This window comes from Panthera pardus, unplaced genomic scaffold (assembly GCF_024362965.1).
Source record: "Panthera pardus isolate Hobbes unplaced genomic scaffold, ASM2436296v1 HiC_scaffold_17, whole genome shotgun sequence".
Lineage (NCBI taxonomy): Eukaryota > Metazoa > Chordata > Mammalia > Carnivora > Felidae > Panthera > Panthera pardus.
Window position 1 is genome coordinate 64403820 of NW_026526732.1, and position 21180 is coordinate 64424999.

At 41.5% G+C, this 21180-nt stretch overlaps 1 protein-coding gene across 14 annotated transcripts in view; it reads right to left on the reverse strand.

Annotated features, from left to right (window-relative positions):
* KLHL32 (kelch like family member 32) overlaps positions 1-8703 on the reverse strand; it is a 243069-nt gene extending 234366 nt beyond the window's left edge. For 8 of the 14 annotated variants that reach the window (XM_019442905.2, XM_053904639.1, XM_019442899.2 and 5 more), the window contains exon 1: positions 8240-8686. The gene's annotated coding sequence lies outside the window, so the exon portion shown is untranslated. Of the gene's footprint in view, positions 1-8239 lie in introns of all 14 variants that reach the window. The other 6 variants (XM_019442907.2, XM_019442906.2, XM_019442911.2 and 3 more) reach the window with 4 other exon arrangements.
* Between the last annotated feature and the right edge of the window lie 12477 nt (positions 8704-21180).

Below are 21180 nucleotides of genomic sequence, written 5' to 3' on the forward strand. Positions count from 1 at the left end.
ACAGTTACATACATCATATATATTAATATTTCATTTAAAGCAATCAACACAATGTGAGCAACACTAATTGAACACCATGAAACACAGAAATCAAAAATGGACAACTTTGTAAAAGATTACAAGGTCAGAGAAGGGAAATTTATCATAAAACCCTACAGATGACACTAAGATTCACAAATTAGGATTTCAATAAAAAGTCTAATTAAATGCTGTGTAGAAAGGCCTAAGGGGCTGTGCATGAGTTTCTCAAATGACGTTTGATCAATTAGGAAACTCTATCTGTAGATGATATTAAATACCTTCAAGAAATGATAAATAGCTTTGACCCAAAGCCAAAGAAGATAAGCTATGCCCAAATTAAATCAGATTGTAGGTAATTAATGTTTTCATAGAAGAAAGAACCAAAACTTTCATTCCATATTTCTTTAGGCTTTGAATTCTTGAAAAACCAATCAGCCATATCAGCTCGTGGACATCATCAGTCTGGGAAAGACTAGTGACTCTTCGAAGCCGAAGGGTTATTGGATTATATCTACACTACTGCCTGTCACAGACAGCATTAAAAAAATGTCTCCTTTCGGGGAATGTCAAACAGAGCAGATGAGGAAGCAAGTCAAAGAGGGACTCTACCAAAATAAATCTCTTCCATTCAGATATCTACCTCAATTATGAACCTAAATTTCTAAAGTAATAACCATAGCTATTGCTTGGGGAGTGGTTGAAAATATCTTCATATTTAAAGAAGACATGTTTTTCTCAGTAATATAATTTTCTAACTTTGCTGGTTTATGAATTCAATGCAAACACAAGATCTGGCACTGATGCCATCTTGGTTACTGTATTTTTCATTGTAGAATCCACACTTCACTGTAATTAATACCCACTTCCCATCAAACCTTTTTGAATTTAGTTTTACTATGTTCTCTTCCAGACCCACAGTGATCAAAGAAACGGGTAAAGGATATTCTATCCTCGACAATCGATCACAAATTTAGCATTAGCAATTCCCTAAGCCTTTTTTATTTTAGGTATGTGAATTAATATTACTCACCAATTCCTAAAAATGCATCTTAATTATTAAATTGCAACACAGTTAAACAAACACTGAAATAAGTACATCCATACATAACACACCAGAGCACACGTAGCACATGAAATAGTGTTTTCTGAAAAGATGTGCTTTGTGATTGATGATAGGATAAAATCAAAATTTAGCTTGGTATATGGATTCCTAAAGTTTACTGTTCAGGTTACCTTCTCCTAAGTGACTTTTGTTATCACTGCCACAAAAGTCACCAGGGCAATGCACTGCTTGAAGGTCCCACTGCTGTCTGGACTACCCCCAAGACCACGAGCTATGGGGGTGTCCCTGAAAAAAGTCCGGACACGCTGACCTCACCTGTACCCCTAGGTAGTCAGAGAACTAGATGATGTGAAAAAGTAGAAAAATTACCGTTTGTGAGGAGGAGTTGTTGCTTGGTGGGAGTTGGGGGAAGGGCGGATAGTGGTACAGAGAACAAAGGAAAAAAAACGACTTGACTAGAAAGTATGCTCTTTGGGAAGCCTTTAATCCTATCTGAGTTGAAAGTGAATTTGAGGAGTTTTTTCTTTGAGCCTGGTGAGCTCTTGACCTTTTCATAAAATTTACATAATTCCCCATGAAGGGAAACCCCTAGTTGTCTAGAAGAATGTAGGCAACCATACCGTGACCTCACAGAAAGGCTAGGAGGTCTGTACCGACCAGGTCCCAGATGCTATTATTAATTCCACAGGGGGCACAAGGGGACCCCTGAGGAAACCTGATTATAGAGCCCTCAGTGAGATGCCGAGGCAGGAGGAAAGGGACCCTCCCTCCTTTTTCCTGTGGCCAGGCTGAGCCTCGAGGATGAGTAGAAAACAGGGGAAGATAGCTTGCCAGACAGGAAAGACACCAAGACACAGGTCTCTCTCCCTTGGGGGGCGACCCAAGCAGCTCACCACTCACTCAAAACTCCATTACACTAAGAGGCTAGCTCCTCCGTAAGGCTGGCAGACCAGGTTAAGACATTTTATATGGTACATGAAACTTAAGTGTATCCTACCCTCACTTGGGGGAAGGCAAAGGCGGGGCAGTACGGAGAGGCAGGGGGAATTAGGAAGCACCAAGATTGTATTATGCACCAGGTATTGCGCTGCGTGCATATTTTATGTAATCTCAGAATAGCCCTACAGTCTAGGTAATAGCAGTCCCATGTTACAGATGAGGAAAATGGGACCTGGAGGGCATATGTAGCCAGACTGTAGATAACAGAGCCAGGAAGTGTCAGATTTAGGATTCAAATCCGGGCCCCCAGGCTCCTGCGGGCTGAGCTGTGCTCCCCTGCACAGACAAGTGAAGAACTAGAACTCACAAATAACAAGGCTTCTAAGTGATGCTTTAAATGAAGTACCAGAACTTATGTCATAAAAAATTGCAAAATGCCTCCTCCACTGCTCCTGGAGTCTGTCCCATTAGCACTGAATGTGTTCCCACTGAAGCACTCAGCCAGGATGGGACTAGTTATTCGATCCATATCCTGTATGCCAAACCGGTTGTGGGGTTTGGGGGAGGAAGCGGTGGTGGGGAGTGGGGGAGCCCTGGAGCCCTGTTTCTAAGTAGCTGGAACTGGCTCATCTGGCATGAAGAGAGGAATATATTATGCCTCAAATAAACATGTAGGAGAAAGTCAAGAGTCTAAGAAAACTGCCAAAGATTTTCCTTCTTCATTTAAAAATCATCTTATCAGGTCGGTAATTTCAACCTTACAGAACTAATTTAGACAAACTTACAGCTTTCTGTGGTTTCGCTTTATGCGGAACCAATCTGACTCCAAAGCAAGTTTACAAAACCGTTTTTACATATAGTTCTTTTAAAAATCTCACCAAAGTTTATTGTGCTGTATGTCTAAATCGAATTCAATTAAATGCATTAATGCATTGCAGTGTGCATCTGAAACAAGGCAAGAACAACAACAACAAAAAAAAACTCATGAAGTTCAGCACTTCCTCAGCCTAGGAAAGATCTCAGCAAGAAGGCGATGGGAATTGAAGGACCCCACTTAGACGCAGACGTGACAGGACCAGGAGATGGTGAACAAAAGAAATTCCATCTATTAATCCCCAGTAAGAGGGGAAGTAAGACGTTCTAAGGTAAATTCACAAATCCTAGTCTCCACTCTGGAAGAAATTCCAAAATAACATCAGCCAGTTATATAAGGGCAAGGAAAGGGGAGTAAGGTACTACCTAACACAGAGATTCTCTCCACTGGTCTACGGTCACTGTCACCAAAAGGCTAAATAAGAAAGGGGGACTCCTCACATCATTGGCTCTGAATAGTGTCCATTACTTTCCACATATATCCGTGAAGAGCAAATCATCATACTTGGTGGGAGTTAAATCCCCCCAACTTTAAAGCAAACTCCTATCGTGCCAAGTGTCCTCAGTGCTAGACTCTGGCCAGCTATGACACGTTTCTATTTTATTTCCTCCCGTTACCTTGTGCCCACCATCCTACCCACTCAGTGCAGATCTAGTACTTGAATCCAAATCTTTCTGTTTGCTTGTCACATTTTTTTTTCATATCTTCATTCAGGTAACAAAAATACTGACCTAAGCAAGACCAAGAACAGAGTACATTTATTTGTCACCCTGGGTTTGAGTGTCTATTTTCAAAGAGCTAGCAAGCAGCTTAAATTTCTCCTCACTTGCCCCATAGATATGAGACTTCATCAAAGGTGTATCCAACATCACAATCTGCATCTGCAAGAGCCTCCCTGACCTCTAAATCTATGGCCCTGCTAAGAGAAAATGTCTCCACTGACATGGTCTTCTCTCATCTAATTTGCACAATCTCCTGCCCATACTTGAAACTCCAGATAGTTGTCTAACTCCAAATGAATTCATGTAAAATATCTGTGTACACTTTCTTTCTACATAAAAGTGGTATCATGAGAGGAAGTCAGGTGCCAGATGCTGGATGTTACGAATATGGACACACTGGGGCACCTGGGTGGCTCAGTCAGTTGAGTGACCAACCCTTGATTTTGGCTCAGGTCACAATCCCAGGGTATCTAGCCCAGTGTCAGGCTCTGTGCTAAGCAAGAGGCCTGCTTGGGATTCTCTCTGTCTTTCTCTCTCTCCCTTTGTCCCTCTCCCCTGCTTGTGTTCCCCCACTCTAGAATAAAATTTAAAAAAAAAATTTTTTAAGAATACAGGCACACCATAATAGTTAATGAGTATTTACTGTTTACCGGACTCTGCATAGAGAATTTAATACTTGGTTCGTCCCTTGCCCTATGTCAGTCTTTAAGAAGAATCAGTACTATCGTCTCCAGATTCTCACCCATGTCTACAACTCTCTGCTAGTCTCCTTCACCACCCTGTCTTCCTCCACCCCCTGCCACATACCCCTACTTCCATGTTCTTGCTGCACTCCATCTTGGAGACCATATTTCTGACCACACAGCTTGTGTCATCCCTTCAGCAACAATGATGAGCTCATCAATATTAGATATCATGAGCATCATCCTCTCAACTCACATTTCCAACTGACTGTCTCTTCCTTTCCATCGCTGACGGGATCTTCATTTACTAGAATCAGACCCAGCCATCAAGGTTCAGCACTAATCCTCCTCCTACACAGGAATAATCTGACCTCTACAATCAGAGTACTTTTTCATTTTTTTCCTGTATCTGGGCTTCTACGGAATCTGGTATCTGTATCTTAGCATTTAACACACAACTGCCTGAAAATCACAATTATGTACATGTCTATAACTTCCCTTAGGTAATCAGCAGAGAAGGAGAGGTGTGAAGTGAGGAGGGCTACTGAGGTTGGAAGCTGTCTTTCATGGGTCTGGTTTAACTTCCAACAGTCTCTGATTCTCTATCTATACAATGGAAATAAAATCCCTACTTTACAAGGACGTTAGGGAGACAATATAGATAGTAGTCTTCCAAACACGGAAAACATGAAAGAAGCCGTAAAAGTGGAAGCTACCAGGAACAGTAAGTTTGTTTGCTCTGAATCCTTGAGGGCAGAGCTGTTCTCCCCACAGGGCCAAGCTAAGACTTAGTTATGTTAGTATTAACCAACATTTCCATAGCTCTTTACTAGAGGTGCAACATAACTTCCAGGAATTGAAAACTGAAAATGCATTTCCTATTAAGCATCCTTCTAGAGGGAGATTTTAAAATAAGAGAACTGTTAGAAGCCACTGTTCAAATCTTGGCTTTTTTTTTTTTTTTAACTACATCTTTTTGGATCCACAAAAGAAATGAGATAAATAACTACTTTCTGACCCCACCAGGTCTGCTTCAGTGAAATCCACTGACATCTCTGTAGTATCAGTAGAAACATAAGAAAATGGCAGCTTTTCAAAAGGTATTTGCTTTATTATAAGATGCTGTTACTTAAGAAGTAAACAATATTTTTTATGTCAGTGTGCTAGGAGTGAATATCCTTTGGGAGTTCCCGTTTATGGTATTCCCCCCCCACCCCCCCCTTTGGAATACTGCAGTATTCTGTGGTGGGTTTTTAGCAAATTACCTAAAGCCTTAATAACAGGTTTTCACTGAAACGCTCAGGATGCTCCTTTTTCTTTTCTTTTTTTCTTTTTTAATGTTTATTTACATCTGAGAGAGAGAGAGAGAGAGAGAGACAAAGCTTAAGCGAAAGAGGGGCAGAGACAGGGGGAGACAGACTCTGAAGCAGGCTCTAGGCTCTAAGCTGTCAGCACAGAGGCCGATGTGCGGCTGGAACTCACAAACCACAAGATCATGACCTGAGCTGAAGTTGGATGCTTAACCAACTGAGCCACCCAGGTGCCCCAGGATGCTCCTTTTTCCGACCAACTTTTTATTCTACCTCTACCTACAATGTCAGGTACCTGATCTACTTTTTCTATACTTTATTGTATGTGCCCAGAAAAAAAAAATTAACCCAGGAACACAAGAAGTTTTAAATTATAAATGCTTTTGTTTCACCAGTTTAAGAAAAAATCCTCTTTTGGAGCATTTCATTTTCTTTTATTTTCTCTGAGGTATAAGAGAGAGACCGAGGAACTCTAAAAAACAAACTTGGACCTGTTTATTGAAGAAAGGATATGGCACATTTTTTAGACTTACTATCAAAACCAGAAAACTCCTAATCACTCTTACAGTGATGGATGTATTTGCTCACATCAGTATTCTGTAAGAGAAAAATAGTTAAGAACTGAATGAGAGCTCAGTAGCTATAGATTGCAACTGGCAGGCCACAGGCCACATGCGGCCCAAATACATTTTTAGTGTGGTCCTTACAGTTTATAAAATTAAGGACACTTCACATAAAAACATGTAAGCTTCTGATTCCCTTGTTTTACAGCCAGGGTGGCAACAATCAGCTACAGGCACGTTGGAGCTGCCCTTTTAATAATGGTTTTCATGTTCCACAGGCCACAATCCACAACCCCTCCTCCCACATGGCAGGACCACTGGGCCTGCTCCACTCCTTTATCTTACCTGTGCACTGGAAATGCAGACCCAGGGTTGTTTTGTTTTTTTTTAAAGCAAAGAGCCTGGATCCAAAAAGGGCTTCCCCATTCACTAGCTCTGTGACCTTCCACAAGCTCTGAGTCTTGGGTCCCTTCAGGTTTAACCTGAAGCTAATCCCTTGACCTCATCAGGTTGTTGTGGGGAATAAAAAAGAAGAGTGGAAAAGTACTTCGTAAACTGTAACATAAAATATTTGTCATCTTTATTCATTTCCCAGTCCCCTGTCACTTGTATAAATCCCCTCTACTTACCTCAGCTGTTACTGGCTTCCTTGTTCCTCATATTGCTACTCTGTATGACACAGTTTAATATCTAAATAAAAAGAATTTGATATATTTCCTTGCCTCATTTAATAAAAGGTAAGAAGATGAACAAATATCAAAGAAAAACTAAATGTATTACCGAATGTCAGTGGATCTTTACTAGGTCCTTTCTGTTTGTAATGAAGGTGTGAAATTAGTGCAAAGCGTAATTACTGGATTGCTGATCCCTTCAAGGGCTGTTGTAAGTTTACCCACTAGGCACCTGAGGCCTCAAAGTAAAACTCACAGCCCCATCATTAGGGGTTCCTGTGAGATATGAGCATTGATCTCCTCCCTGGGCCTCACCCAGTGCTCTGGTAAATGATCTGGTCCAACAGGAAAACAAAACAAAACAAAACAAAACAAAAAACACAAAAGGATCTATGAGGCTCTCTCTGTGCCTCCCTCCTCTCAACATTTCAATAGAAGCTCCAAAACCTTAGAATCTGCAGTAATAAGCCATGGCACAAATTCTACACCTATATCTATCAACATATAGATATATGTAAAAAAAAAACAAACCAAAACAAAACAAAAACATAAGAGCCTTGAAATTAAACAGAATCTTCTCACAAATGGGCAGAGGTGCAGACAACTGCACTTAAATAATGTTGCAGTGCCCACAGAAATGTTAGCAAAGATTTCTGCCGTGAATGCTCTCTCCTTACATTAGGAATTCACTTATGTATTCCTGTTCTGGTCCATTTGCAATAGATCACCCTTGTGTGAGGAACCACAATTAATTCCTCTTTCACTTTTAATATGAAGATAATCATGCCTGAGTGAACTGCAGGATATAATGTGGAATTAGAAGGGAAAGGGGATTTTCACTGGACTCATTGTTCTTTATAAGATCTCCAAAATTGGAGTACTTTATGATTCAAGACACAATCCGTTGAAAACCCCGTCTGACGAATCCGTTTTGAAGCATACCATATAGCGCATTACCGCTTTCCTTGAAGTTGAATGAAACCATGCCCAGAATACATATTAACGGTTGCCAAATCACCACATGGCCCTCAGCGTGTATTTTATTTTATTTTTTGAACGTAATAAATAACAACATCATTTTTTAAAAAACTACTTCTTTCAATAGACGGCCCAAGGCTGATGTTTAAGCAAGTCTCCTTGGCAACCAAAGAGCACAGTACGACTCGGGCTGGGGGAAGGGGAGAAGGCGGGGGAGCAACTCCACGGTTGGTAGAATAAGTAACGGGAGTAGTAATTGCTCCCGCTAGACGACGCTGGTAGAGCTGCACCGGCCGCATACCCCTGAAATTTTAACTCCTGTCTCGCCCCCACTGGCGCACCAGCGGCCTCCCACCCCCTCCCTCCGGGCCACAGGCACCTACCCCGAACAGGTTACAAGGAGAGACTGGCTTACCCGATGGGGTGAGCGGTCTGCTGGGTTATGTATGTACCCGAGTCGGCAGCGCAGGCACCGGGCGCTCCCTGATGCACAACGGCTCTGCTTCTCCCCCACGATGCTGAGGTTAAGGGAAACCGCAGTAGCTTCGCACTGTCGGTTTGGGGATGCAGTTGTGAAGACAAGAGCGCTAGCGTATATGTATATGTGTGTGCGCGAGCGCGTGTGTTCAGTGAGTGAGCGTGTGTGTGTGTGTGTGTGTGTGTGTGTGTGCCCGCGCGCTCCCGGACTCTCCCTCTCCCGCGGGGAAACAGTGTTTGCTAGTAAATAAAAAGCAGCAGCCAGCACCGCAGGTGGCGCGTCCCGGCTAGCTCTGCCCCAGGCGGCCGCGTCTGCCTGGAGACGCACCTTGGCGGACCTCGGGGCGGGTTCAGACCGTGATGCGGCTCCGCCCCCTCCCGCCTCAAGCGAGCCAGCGCGCACGCCCGCGCCCTCCCTCTGCGCCGGCCAGCCCGCGCGCACGCTCCCCTCCTCCCACACCAGCCGCTGAGGAGGCGCGCACGCCGCGCTTTCCCCACCCCCCACCCCCGCTCCCGACGGCGAGCCAGCGCGCGCTCCCGCTCTCCCCGGAAGTCCCCCTCCTCTGCGCAGCCCGACTTCGTGCTCTTTGGCACCTGCGCTGTGGGCCGCTGGGTCAGAGCTACAGTCGGCCTGCGCCCGAAGCTGTGGTGACCGATACCCGAGAACCCAACCTACCTGCTCCCAGAATCCCTTCCCATGGCTGGAGAGCAACTGGCGGGAACAGAGCGCTGTCCCTCTGCTTCCCTGACACTACTGACTTGAAAAGTTCACATTGCCACTATTCCTAGCCACCCCTCTATGGCTTTATGGTAATGTTGGGAAAGACTTCACGGTAACTTTAAGGTTGGATGGGAGCCCTGAACCTGAGAAATGAGGAAGGGTATTTTGGTTACAGCTAATTCAGCATTAACACCGTAAACAGACAACAACCTCTGTTAAACTTAAGGGCTCGGCCCACTCTTGTGCCACTTGCGGGTCATTGATGTCATTCCTATGTATAACATGCTTACAGCACACACTTAAAGTGGACAACTTTAATAGGTAAAAATATTCCATATTCCACTTTTGCAATGAAAACCTTGGTCCGATGCAGAGTTAAGCCATCAGGTATAAGAAAAATGAAACTAAATTGGGGTAAATTGTGCTTTGTTTAAAGTTCAGTGTTTAAACTACCACAAAGAGGGGCGCCTGGGTGGCTTGGTCGGTTAAGTGTCTGACTTCGGCTCAGGTCATGATCTCACGGTCTGTGAGTTCGAGCCCTGCGTCGGGCTCTGAGCTGATGGCTCAGAGCCTGGAGCCTGCTTCCGATTCTGTGTCTCCCTCTCTCTCTGCCCCTCTGTTCATGCTCTGTCTCTCTCTGTCTCAAAAATAAATAAACGTTAAAAAAAAAAATTAAACTACCACAAAGATGCAATTTCACAGAATGGTTAAGCCTCCTCTCTGGCAGGTTTGTGTTCTACACTTGAGCTAGGAACAGTGCCTTGATCTACTTGTAGGTGTCCTTAACATTTCCATTAGCCTCAAAACAATTTTTGAGGTTCGGCAATTTTTTCACTTTCAGACCCACAGGTTTTATGGGGCTGTTTGCTACCCCTGCCCCATACCTTGGGGCCTGACTCTCTGGCTTCCAGTCCATCATTCCCGGACTCTAGGGCACTAGAGGCCTACATATCTAGCAGTCTTGGACCCCAAGATAGAAGCAGGAGGAAGAATGACAAACGACAGACTACAAACACTAGGTGCAGTGCTATTCTCTAGAATTTTTCACATGCATTTGGTATTTTTCATGGGGTGTGGTTTCATACCAGAAGAATAAATGTGAAAGCATGTTTGAACCCAAAATACTATGACTGGTATCAATAAACACTTCTTTAAGATTCATAAAATATTTGTTATTAAGTTGAATGCACTTAAAATTTTAAAACCATCTAGGAGCTCCTGGGTGGCTCAGTCCATTAAGCGTCCAATTACTGGTTATGGCTCAGGTCATGATCTCATAGTTCATGGGTTTGAGCCACACATCGGGCTCTGTGCTGATGGTGTGAACCCTGCTTGGGATTCTTTCTCTCTCCCCTTTCTCTCTGCCCCTATCCAACTTGTGTGCCCGCTTGCTCTCTCTCTCTCTCTCTCTCCCTCTCAAAATAAATTAAAAAAGTATTTAAACCCATCTGTTGATTAGATTAACTGTTTGGAATAAATAGAAGGTATTTATTTAAAATGGTTAAATAGAACAAAGAATATAACTGCAATTACACAGAAAACAAAAATCTTTATGCCACCAAGTCACCATCTGTGTGACTATGTAAGGTTTCTTACTACTCAAGCTGGGTCTGTCTTGTTTGTGATAGGTAGTCCTACCCACTAGCACAATGCCAGTCACATACTAGGGGCTCAATAAATATTGCTGACTGATACATGGATATTGAGGAACTAAGAAAATATATGTCAAATATCTACTAAAATGTCTAGTTCAGAGAGGGTGTTTTTCCCCCTAAGTGACTCCTTAAGATTGATTTAAAGTATAGATTTTTTAAATTAAAAAGCCTTTATTTATCTAAAATATTGGACGACTCCATGGTTTGTTAGACAGTGATCAAAACTCAACACAAATGTGTATTCCAGTATACTCTGTTACTAGAAGAGAAAATAGGTATTTCTCTGTTGGGTACCATTATATATGATCTTTTCCCTCATAGAGAAAATAGCTTAAAACAATACTTCCCAAAAGCCGTTCTTTGAAAAGCTAGTCATTTGTTCAAGAATGTTTTTTGAACTCTTAGAATGTGTTAAGCAATGTAATTGGTGTAGGGCTTTCAGTTGTCAATAAATAGACATTGTCTCTGTTTCAATTTAGTGAAATTATAAGAGATAAGCTAAAGAAAGAAAGAAAAAGTGTGGATCTTTTCATTGCAAAGTGACAAAAAACTACTCCAATGAATTTAAGCAAAAAGGTATTTGATGGGAAGATAACCGTGCTAAGAATCTATGGGCAGCCAATACATACAACCAGGCTTGGAAACCTGCAAGCGTTAGAGTAGTTAGTTCCCAAAGGGCACAGACACCGTGATAACAGGATCACATCGGGGCAGAAATATCATGATAGGATGTCTTTCAGTGCTGTTTGGGTGGACCCCAATCTATTGTCCTTTGATACTCCTGGTTCAGATTCCAGCTTCCAGTTGTCCTAACTTGTAGCTGGGGTAGGGAGGGACCCGTTATCACAACCCCACCAGATTTGAGAACAAAAAGTGGACCCTGGGTGTCTGAAAAACAACATACATTCACACAGGAAATAGGGAGCCCGTCAAATGAGTTAGGGTAAGACTGAAAACTGGGTCCCTGTCACACTGTTGTATTAAAGACTGAGATCTTGGGGTGCCTAGGTGGCTCACTCGGTTTAAATTTAGACTCTTGATTTCGGTCATGATCTCACAGTTCGCGGGTGTGAGCCCTGCATCTGGTTCTGTGCTGACAGCACGGGGCCTGCTTGGTATTCTTTCTCTCCCTCTCTCTCTATGCCCCTTCCTGGCTCACATGTGCTCGCTCACTCTCTCTCTCTCTCAAAATAAATTATTTATTTATTAACATTATTTATTTATAAACATTAAAAACAAATAAAGACTGAGATTTTGTAATAAAGAAACTTCTTTCACTTTTTTAAACAACTATCCTAGAGTTTTGTTGAGTATGGAACACTTTTTTTTTTTTTTTTTTAGCTTACCTCTTAACACACTTTAGGAAGCATTTTGGAACACGGTAAATTTTTGTAGCTTTTTTCCCCCATCTATCATCAGCTTGTCCATGAACCAAAATGTGAAAGCCTAGCATAAATCTACTGTTATCAAGCTTTTATAAAATCTGTATTTTTAACAGCTCTGTGATGATCAGGGTTGAAATTGTCTCTAGACAGCTCAGATTTCAACCTAAAACTACATCATAAAAGAAAGCTATGGCATAGCTCCTTCTTCAACTCCAGAACAAACACCTGTCTTAGCTGCCTTGTCCCATAGCAAATGAGGAAGTGCCATTCTTAATGCCAGAGTCATGGTTTTCTGTCACAAACCAGTGATGACATTAAAGAGTTATTGAGCCAGATTTCTAATTACCATACTTCTAGAGAGAACAGATCATTATTAATTATGCCAAAACCAAATTTGATTTCTGGCTGATATTATCCAGTTTTCAAGCAGAAAATATGGAATAACTCTGGCTAACACCTCAATTTATTCAATTACATATGGGTACATTTTGTAGCTAATTCATGCCATTCATCAGGAGCCAGTATCACTCAAAACTAGTTATACCATGGGAAAATCTTTTGCCATTAACATTTTTATTGTGTATTATTTTCTGCCACATTCTCTGGTACCAAGCATTGTTGTTGCTTACGTTGTTTTCAGTCTAATTCAGTCTAATCAACTAGACACATAATGGATGTTTACTAAAGATTTGCTGAATATACTGAATAGAAAATTGTCTTTACCCACAAGACAGAATATTTTAATTGCAGTACTAAGTAAGTACAAACATAATATAAAGGGATTTGTAGTCATTATTAGAGTAAGGCAAATTTTAAAATAAATCAGGTTTCTTTTTAATATATCAGGTTGGCAAAGATGTAAAGAATATGATAATACCTTGTGTTTGAGAGAATCTGGGTAAATGACTTGTGAGTTATTGCAAGAGGATACAAACATTTTGGATGACAACTTGTCAATATTTACACTTCATTAAAAACGTATATACCTTTTGGTATAGCAATTCTACTTGCAAGAATTTATCCTAGGGTTACTGTTGGTTCACAAACTGGCCCCCAAACAGGGAGGGCAAGGAGAGACCAAAGAAAAGAGGCAGAACATTTCAGATTGTGAGGGGGCAGGTTTACTAAGCAAGGGAACTTACATAAGAGACTTGTCTCTGGTTGCCTACCAGAACTTTAAAAGTGTACACAGAGGCCTTGACTGGGTTCAATCATGTGTACCATCCAAGCCTATGTCCTTGCAATGGCTCCCACTATGGGGAAAGGTGGGCTGAATTTACCTTCCAGGGACAGAGGAGGTGGTGAGGAGTCTCCACTTGCCCGGACCCAACTCAATTGACTTCTCAACCAGCAGTCACATCATCTCCTAGGCCATCAACAGGGTCAGGATGGGCCCCTCTCATGGCACGGATGGGTCCTCTCTCGCTGCATCTTGGAAGGTGATGTGACATTACTGGGAAGAAAGGCTGGCACACTCTTTAGCACAGGTGACAGTTGTATTGGGCTCAGCTGAATGAAGCCTGGGTGATAGGCAGTGCTCACCGTGGTGGAGGATAGTGTCTCCGGATGCCAACTCAGCTCCTAAGGATTCTTCTCCACCAGGCCCCTTGTCCTGGCTCCAGGGACCATAATGTTTGAGTAATTTTTTTCTGAATATGATGGCTACTATTTTCTTTTTTTTAATTTTTTTAGTGTTTATTTATTTTTAAGAGAGAGTGAGAGTGAGTGGGAGAGGGACAGAGAGAGGGAGACACAGAATCTGAAGCAGGATCCAGGATATCTTGGTATATCTTTACTATCTTCCTGTCACTTCAGTTCAAGGAAGCCTAGCTGATCTCCCCCAGTTCAGAAGTTTCCTCCTCATCATGTTCTTCTCCTAAAGTGTTTTTGTTTCTGGGTGCACAAGAGACCCTGCTTTTCCTCTGGGACCTAGCCTTTTGAAACCCATAAGAAGCAAATCTGGCTTATTGTTTCTTTCCCAAGGTGTGTTCTCTACTGTCACCCGTTCTTTGAAGCAAGTTTTAGAAAATGCCTACTCGGTTGAATGAGGAATAGTCCCAAGTACTAAGAAATACCAATAACAAAAACATATTAATTATATCTAGAAATACCCTAGATGTGAAATTTTTATTCTCTTTGGGAAAAGGGGTGATGTGGATCTTTTGTATTTTATTTTATAACCTTCTGTGCTGTTTGTAACTTTTGATGAGTAAAAATACAATGTATAATATTAAAATGCATTTGTAAATGAAAAGTAACACTTTTTAGAATTTACTTATAAAAATGGATACTATAGTACTTTCAATTGCATTTTAGAAACTAGTAGGCATCTGGGCACCTGGGTGGCTCAGTCGGTTAAGTGTTCAACTTTGGCTCAGGTCATGATCTGATGGTTCATGAGTTTGAGCCCCATGTCAGTCTCTGTGGTGACAGCTCAGAGCCTGGATCCTGCTTCAGATTCTGTGTCTCCCTCTCTCTGTCCCTCTCCCACTCACTCTCACTCTCTCTTAAACATAAATAAACACTAAAAAAATTAAAAAAGAATAAAAGAAAATAGTAGGCATCATATTCAGAAAAAACTATTTAAACATGTTGGGAATCACTTTTTTTTATGTTTATTATTTTTGAGAGAGAGAAAAAGAGAGAGAGCACACACAGAGAAACGGAGACAGAGGATCCAAAGCAGGGTCTGTGCTGACAGCAGAGACCCCAGTGAGGGGCTCAAACTCAAGAACCAAGAGATCATAACTTGAGCCAAAGTTGGTCCCTTAGCCAACTGAGCCACCCAGGCGCCCCCATTTTGGGAATCCTGACATCAATCAAGCCACATTGGCAACTACATAACTATACCTACACATAAGCTTAATGTGAGTGGAAGATTAAAAAAAATAATAAAGAAAGAAAACATGTGTAAATGGATCCCATACTTCCAACATGTGGCCAGAAGAGACTATCTGTTAGCTTTGATACTATACTCTTTCCTTACTGTCTCCCTTTCTCTTTAGCCTTAGTGAGAAACAAATCACAATATTTTGGTCGAAGTCTCCAACATCAGTTACAGATTCCTTGGCTGTTTTAAGTGGCAAAACCTGACTCTGGATCACTTAGGCAGGAATATACATTTTGGGAAGGATACTGGTAGCTCAGAGAATTGAAGGAGCAGGAGGGAAAACACAAATAGCCAATCTTTGAGAAGGACTTGGAACTCAAATAACATCACTCCATCCAAGATGCAAATTTCCAGGCCAGTCTAACTGGCCCAGACTAGGTTCTGAGCCCATCAGTATGCGCTGGGGAGGTGGGGTGGAGGGAAGAGAGGACCACATGGAATGGAATGGGGAAGGAGTAGTTCCCAAAAGGAGCAGCGATGCTCTCTTCCCTATATGAGGGGCAAGGGATGCTACACAGGCCAAAGACAATAGCTGTTCATGATCTTCATCTTTCAAATGGAGACTTACCTGAAGCATTGCATTTTTTCTCTCTTATTATCTCTTCTCCTGCTCCCTTACTGCTGCAAAGCACATTTCAGGTTGAATCAGAATTGTTATTTTAAGACAAGATAATACAAGTTCTTTCCAATGATATAAATTCTTACAAAAAGAGGTGAGTAGCCCATTGAATGTAAAGATATCTCAGGAACCCTGTTTAGATCATTCTCTCATGGTTAGGCCATTTACCACGGAATTTAAATTGAACACTCGATGATACATGAAAGTTTTAGTTTCTAATCTTAGAAGGATCTGTGTGGGATCCATTTTCCCAGGAAATCCATCACGATTTTACAGTAGTATAATGTAGATTAATGTAACTGACACTTCTAAAATTCTAATTCCACAGCAGTAATGTATGAATTTAATCATGCCATTAAGAAAAAAAAAAATGTTAACTCTATTCATTAAAATTATCCTTTCATTCAAACTTTAATAGTTTCCCAGTCACCTCAATCTAAAAGTAAAATAGGTCATAATAACTGTGAAAAATAACAAAACCATTTCTCCAGCTTCAGCCAGTCTGCTTAACAGAAACCAGCAATCCCACTTCAAGTTGTCTCAGATGAATTTTACCAGGGAGCTCTGTTAACTTTCCCAACACATCCTTGGGAACACAGGGGGCGACCTTTCTGCTGCAGACCCAGTAAGTGCTCTTCCCCTTGTTGCCTTGGACATCAGCTCTTTTCCTCTTCAATTACCTTTTTAAATGTTTATTATTATTTTTTTAAGTAGCTCCTTTCTTCCAGACCAATGGTTTTTAGCTAGAGGCAATCTTGTCTCTCAGAGGACATCATGTCTAGAGATATTATTATTTCTTATGACTGTAGATGGAGGGTGCTACTGTCATCTAGACAGTAGATCCAGGGATGCAGCTAAACATTCTGCAAAACCCAGGACAGCCTCCCACAACAAAAAGTATGTATCTGGCCCCAAATGTCAACTGTGATGAAACAGAGACCCATCTCTAGACTCCAGCCTGAGTCGCAGAGAGCAGGCCTATGAGACAGTCTGAAGAACAAAAGCAGTTCTGTCCTTAAAAATCACCAGGCCTCTGATGTTTTTATCCTAAACACGGTTCTCATCTTTGCCTTCCCTTAAGATGACAGGACTCCTGCGACATTAAAGAGGGGGTTGCCTTCTCTCTAGGGAATGTAATGATCACTTGGGGCATTGAACAGGAAATGATCCCTGTGTTGTGGCTACTGTCTGTTGTTATCAGCACCTTTCTCTTGCCTCATCCTTCTTCTGGTAACAAACCCTCTACCTTGACCCCAGGGGTGGGTATGTAACTCAGGTTAGCCAGACAATAGGGCTTTTTGCCAGAATGTCTGCCTTTATTTTCTTTCCTTTTTTATTTTTTAAAATTTACATCCAAATTAGTTAGCATATAGTGTAACAATGATTTCTTTTTCTTTCTTCTTTCTCTTTCTTTCTTTCTTTCTTTCTTTCTTTCTTTCTTTCTTTCTTTCTTTCTTGTTCATTTATTTAATCTCTACACCTAACACAGGGCTCAAACTCACAACCCCAAGATCAAGAGTCACATGCTTTCCCAACTGAGCCAACCAGGTGCCCCAGGATGTTTTTCTTTTTTAACTCAAGGAAAGATAATTTCTTTTCTGGTCTGAGACTATAAAGTAAAAGGGTTTGGGAGGAAGCATCTTGAGACAGTGAGGCTATCACTCAAAGAGATGCAGAGAGGAAGGAAAACAAGGAGAGAAGAGGAAGAGAGACAAAGTGACAGTATTTTCATCCCCAGTCACCCCAAGTCCAGCTCCATCCCCATACTTCCCATGATTTGCTTTTGTGTGCAACATGTCATCTCCTGTTTAAACTAGGTTACTTTGAGTTCTATCATTTCCAACATAAGAATCTTGGCTAATATGCCTGTCTTCAAGTTCCATATAATTTAATATGGCAGCACATCAAAAGTGCTTATATGAGGTACACACAGGACTCCTGGGGGTCTGGTTATATTGTTGACTCTAGAAAAGATTCAGGATTGTTCATGTCACAATAATTCATTGACTTGTACATTTTTGTACAAGCGGTTTATGGGAGGAAAAGTCCTTAATGATGACCACTAAAAAATAATACTATATATACATAAGAAGGGGGAAAATGTCATATGACCCAAGCCATAAATAATAGATTTTATCTGAATAAGTGCAGGGAAGGAAAAAAGCTATTCTTCTACCCTTTCGTGTTCTATAACTGAGACCATGAATTAAACTGACAAAAAAAAAAAAAAAACAAAAAAAACCCCAGATTAATGGGGGGGAAGCATATAAATATTATTTGATGTCAATATTTTAATGTTTATGCACACAGAGGCCTTCATAGAAAAGAACTGAAGGCCTAAGGAAATGGTTAGACCCTGGGGTTTATATACCATTTTAACAAAAAACAATAAATTGTGGAGAAGTGACAAGATAAGGGAAAAGGAATTTGGATTCCTGGGAGTGGTCAGTTATGGGAAAGTCAATATAGTGGTAAACTAATGAAAGGTAAGGTTTGTTTGTCCAGACACATCTCCATATTGACTTTCTGTCCCCAGTGATAAGGGTTGTTCTCTTCCTGGTTGGGGGGGGGGGGGGTGGCGGGGAACACCTCCACTAAGAGTAATTTATGTCCTGTGTTTTTAAAAAAGAGGGAAGAAAAGAAGCTCCTTATGTGTTTACTGCTTAATTGCCCTCAGCAAAAAAAAAAAAAAAAAAAAAAAAAATTATTATAATCTTTTGGTCAAAGTAGTACATTTCAGTGTGGCATGTTCTCCTCTCTTTCATAAATGAACTTAGAATCTAGTGTACATAGTACTTTTTAAGATTACAGAGAATTAATAATTCACACTCTTGCTACTCACAATTCTATGGTATTATACATCACCTTTTTCCCATCATGAATAAGTACTCAGCAATTCACCTAATTCACCAAGAAATTATACAATTGGAGCAGAAATCCAGGTTTCTAACTCCCAAGCATAGCACCCTTCCCTTTAAAATATAGCTTCTTCTGGGGTGCCTGGGTGGCTCAGTCATTTAAGCATCTGACTCTTGATTTCAGCTCAGGTCATGATCTCATGGTTCATGAGATAGAGCCCCAAGTTGGGCTCTGTACTGACAGCATGGAGTCTGCTTGGGATTCTGTCTCTCCCATTCTCTCTGCCCCTTGTCCCCTGCTTGGGCACACACACACACTCTCTCTCTCTCTCTCAAAATAAATAAATAAACTTAAAAAAAAAAGTGTAGCTGTCTCTGAGTGGAGGAAGGAATCACAAAGAAGATAGGCTAGGCCCCTCCTTATGCTAAGCTCCCAGGGTACCTGGCATGTATCACTATCATCCATTGTCATAAGTTACTGAATTTATGTGTACTGAATTTTAATGTCCTCCATTAGGCTGTGAGTTCTTTAGTTAGCATAACCATTGTTTTACTTGTTTTATTTGGTCTTACTTTTTTGTACCATTTACCATGCTCAGCAGAGGTATTAGAAAAGCACTCAGTAAATATTTGTTAGATGATGGATGGATGAATGGATGGATATGAATTAAGAAGCCGTGAAATGAAAAATAGCTTTAGGCATCATTGTGATTGGATTACACACTTCAGTAGAGGAATATCAAGAAATATCTTCAGTAAAGTAGACTGGGGCAAAATTAGGGAAGCTGTGAATGCCAACCAAGATGTTTGTACTTTAGTCAGGAGACACTGGTGACATTCATTTTTTATCTCAGGAGGGTTGGTCTTAGGAGGGTTTGGAGGAAAGGCTATTGTAATTATCCAGGATTTAGGTACTAGAAATATGGAATGCAGTGGGGGCTGAGGAAATGGGAAAGAGAGGAACACTGCTGAGTATATGACTAACTAAATACCCTTTTCCCTCACGAGGAATACGATGCAGGGCACCAAGGCTGGGTACCTGCTCAATGGACTGTGTAACTAAAATCAAAGGGCCAAAGGCAGAATAATCACAGTTAAGGTTGCAGAACCAAGGACTTGGAGCCAGCTAGCTAAGGAGCCAAAAGTAAGCAAATTCTTAGCAAATGCAGAGGGTCCCCAGTAGCGCTTAATAGTAATAGCTCTTTGTATTAGTTTCCTACTGCTGCATAGCAAATTACCACAAATATGGAGTTTGGAGCAACGCAAGTTTATTATATTATGGTATATAGGTTGGAAATCCAACATGGACCTCATTGGGCTAATACCAAATCGTCAGCAGGGCTGGGTTCTTTCCTGGAAGCACTAGGAGAGATCATCTGATTTCTTGCTTCTCTGCCATCTTCTAGAAACTCTCCACATTCTTTTGCATGTGGGTCCTTTACCTTCAAATCTAGGAACTTTGGGCCAAATCCTTTTCACGCTGTTGTCTCTCTGGGTCTCTTTCTTCTACCTCTAAGGACACCTGTGATTACATTGAACCACCCAGGATAATCTAGGATACTTTCCCTATTTTAAAGTCAGCTGATTAGCACCCTTAATTCCCTCTGCACCCTTAATTCCCCTTTGCCATGTAAGGTAACATAGATTGCAGGGATTGGGACATGGGCATCTCTGAAGACCACTAGTCCGCCTACCATGCCCTTCCCCCTGGGTGGAACAGTGCTGGGCCTGGCCCATGATGAAAGCTTTGGTGCCCGGGAAAAACCTGGAGATAATCTGAGCCAGGCCATTTCTCAAAATCACTGCTTTCTCTCAGAGTTCTTTTCTAGTCCTAAACAGTTAACTCTTATGAATTTGAGATGAACAATTACTTATGAAAATAAAGCTTACATACTGCCCCTCCCCACCCATCCATACCGCAGTGTGCTGGAGCCAACGTGTACCACTTGCAAAAAGCTACTGTTACATTTCCAGGAATTTTATAACATCAGGTTGACATTAGCTAAGGTGGCACTATTTATACTGTGTAAATGAACAAACTCTACAAATTAGAACCTTTCTCCTGGCAGATCCAAGTGTTACATATTTGCCATACCACTGGTATGTATGAATTTAAAAATGAACATCAGCAACAGTCAGGATGGGGTCCACCATATATTTCAAAGATAGTGACTGGCTACAGCAATTAGTTTGAGTCTCCCAGACAAGTGCAAACAGATCTCAATTTTGTCTGATTATCCACTGCTGTCAAGGAGGATATGCAGGATTCATTTTACTGAATGGAGTGCTGGGGTGTTGCCAAGGGTAATCGGAGTTAGATGTACTTAAACAGGGCAGGCATGTTAAGAAGGCCATTTGGTAATACACCTTTAATGCTACTTCCTAATCTTAGCAAGATTATAAACATCTACAAATCCATGCTTGATGAGGCTCAAGAACTTCAGAGCTGGTCCAGGAAGTGGAGAATTAGCAGAAGCAGACAGCAATAGCATAGCTTCTCCATCACACACTTCTTCCTGGTGGCAAAGGACCCAGAATAGGAGTGTGCAGGAGAGGCTCCACATCCCTCTGCCCTGGCTTAAAGAGAAGGAGGACTGGCCTGACAGCTGAGGCTAAGTTAGAGGTTTTCCCAAGCTACACAGAATGTCAGAGACAGAGGAGTGTTCAGGGCTGAGCATCAAGTGGGAATCCAAAGTCAGCGAATCACGGACAGTGCTCTACAGAATCACAAATCCAAGAAGGAGAAGCAGT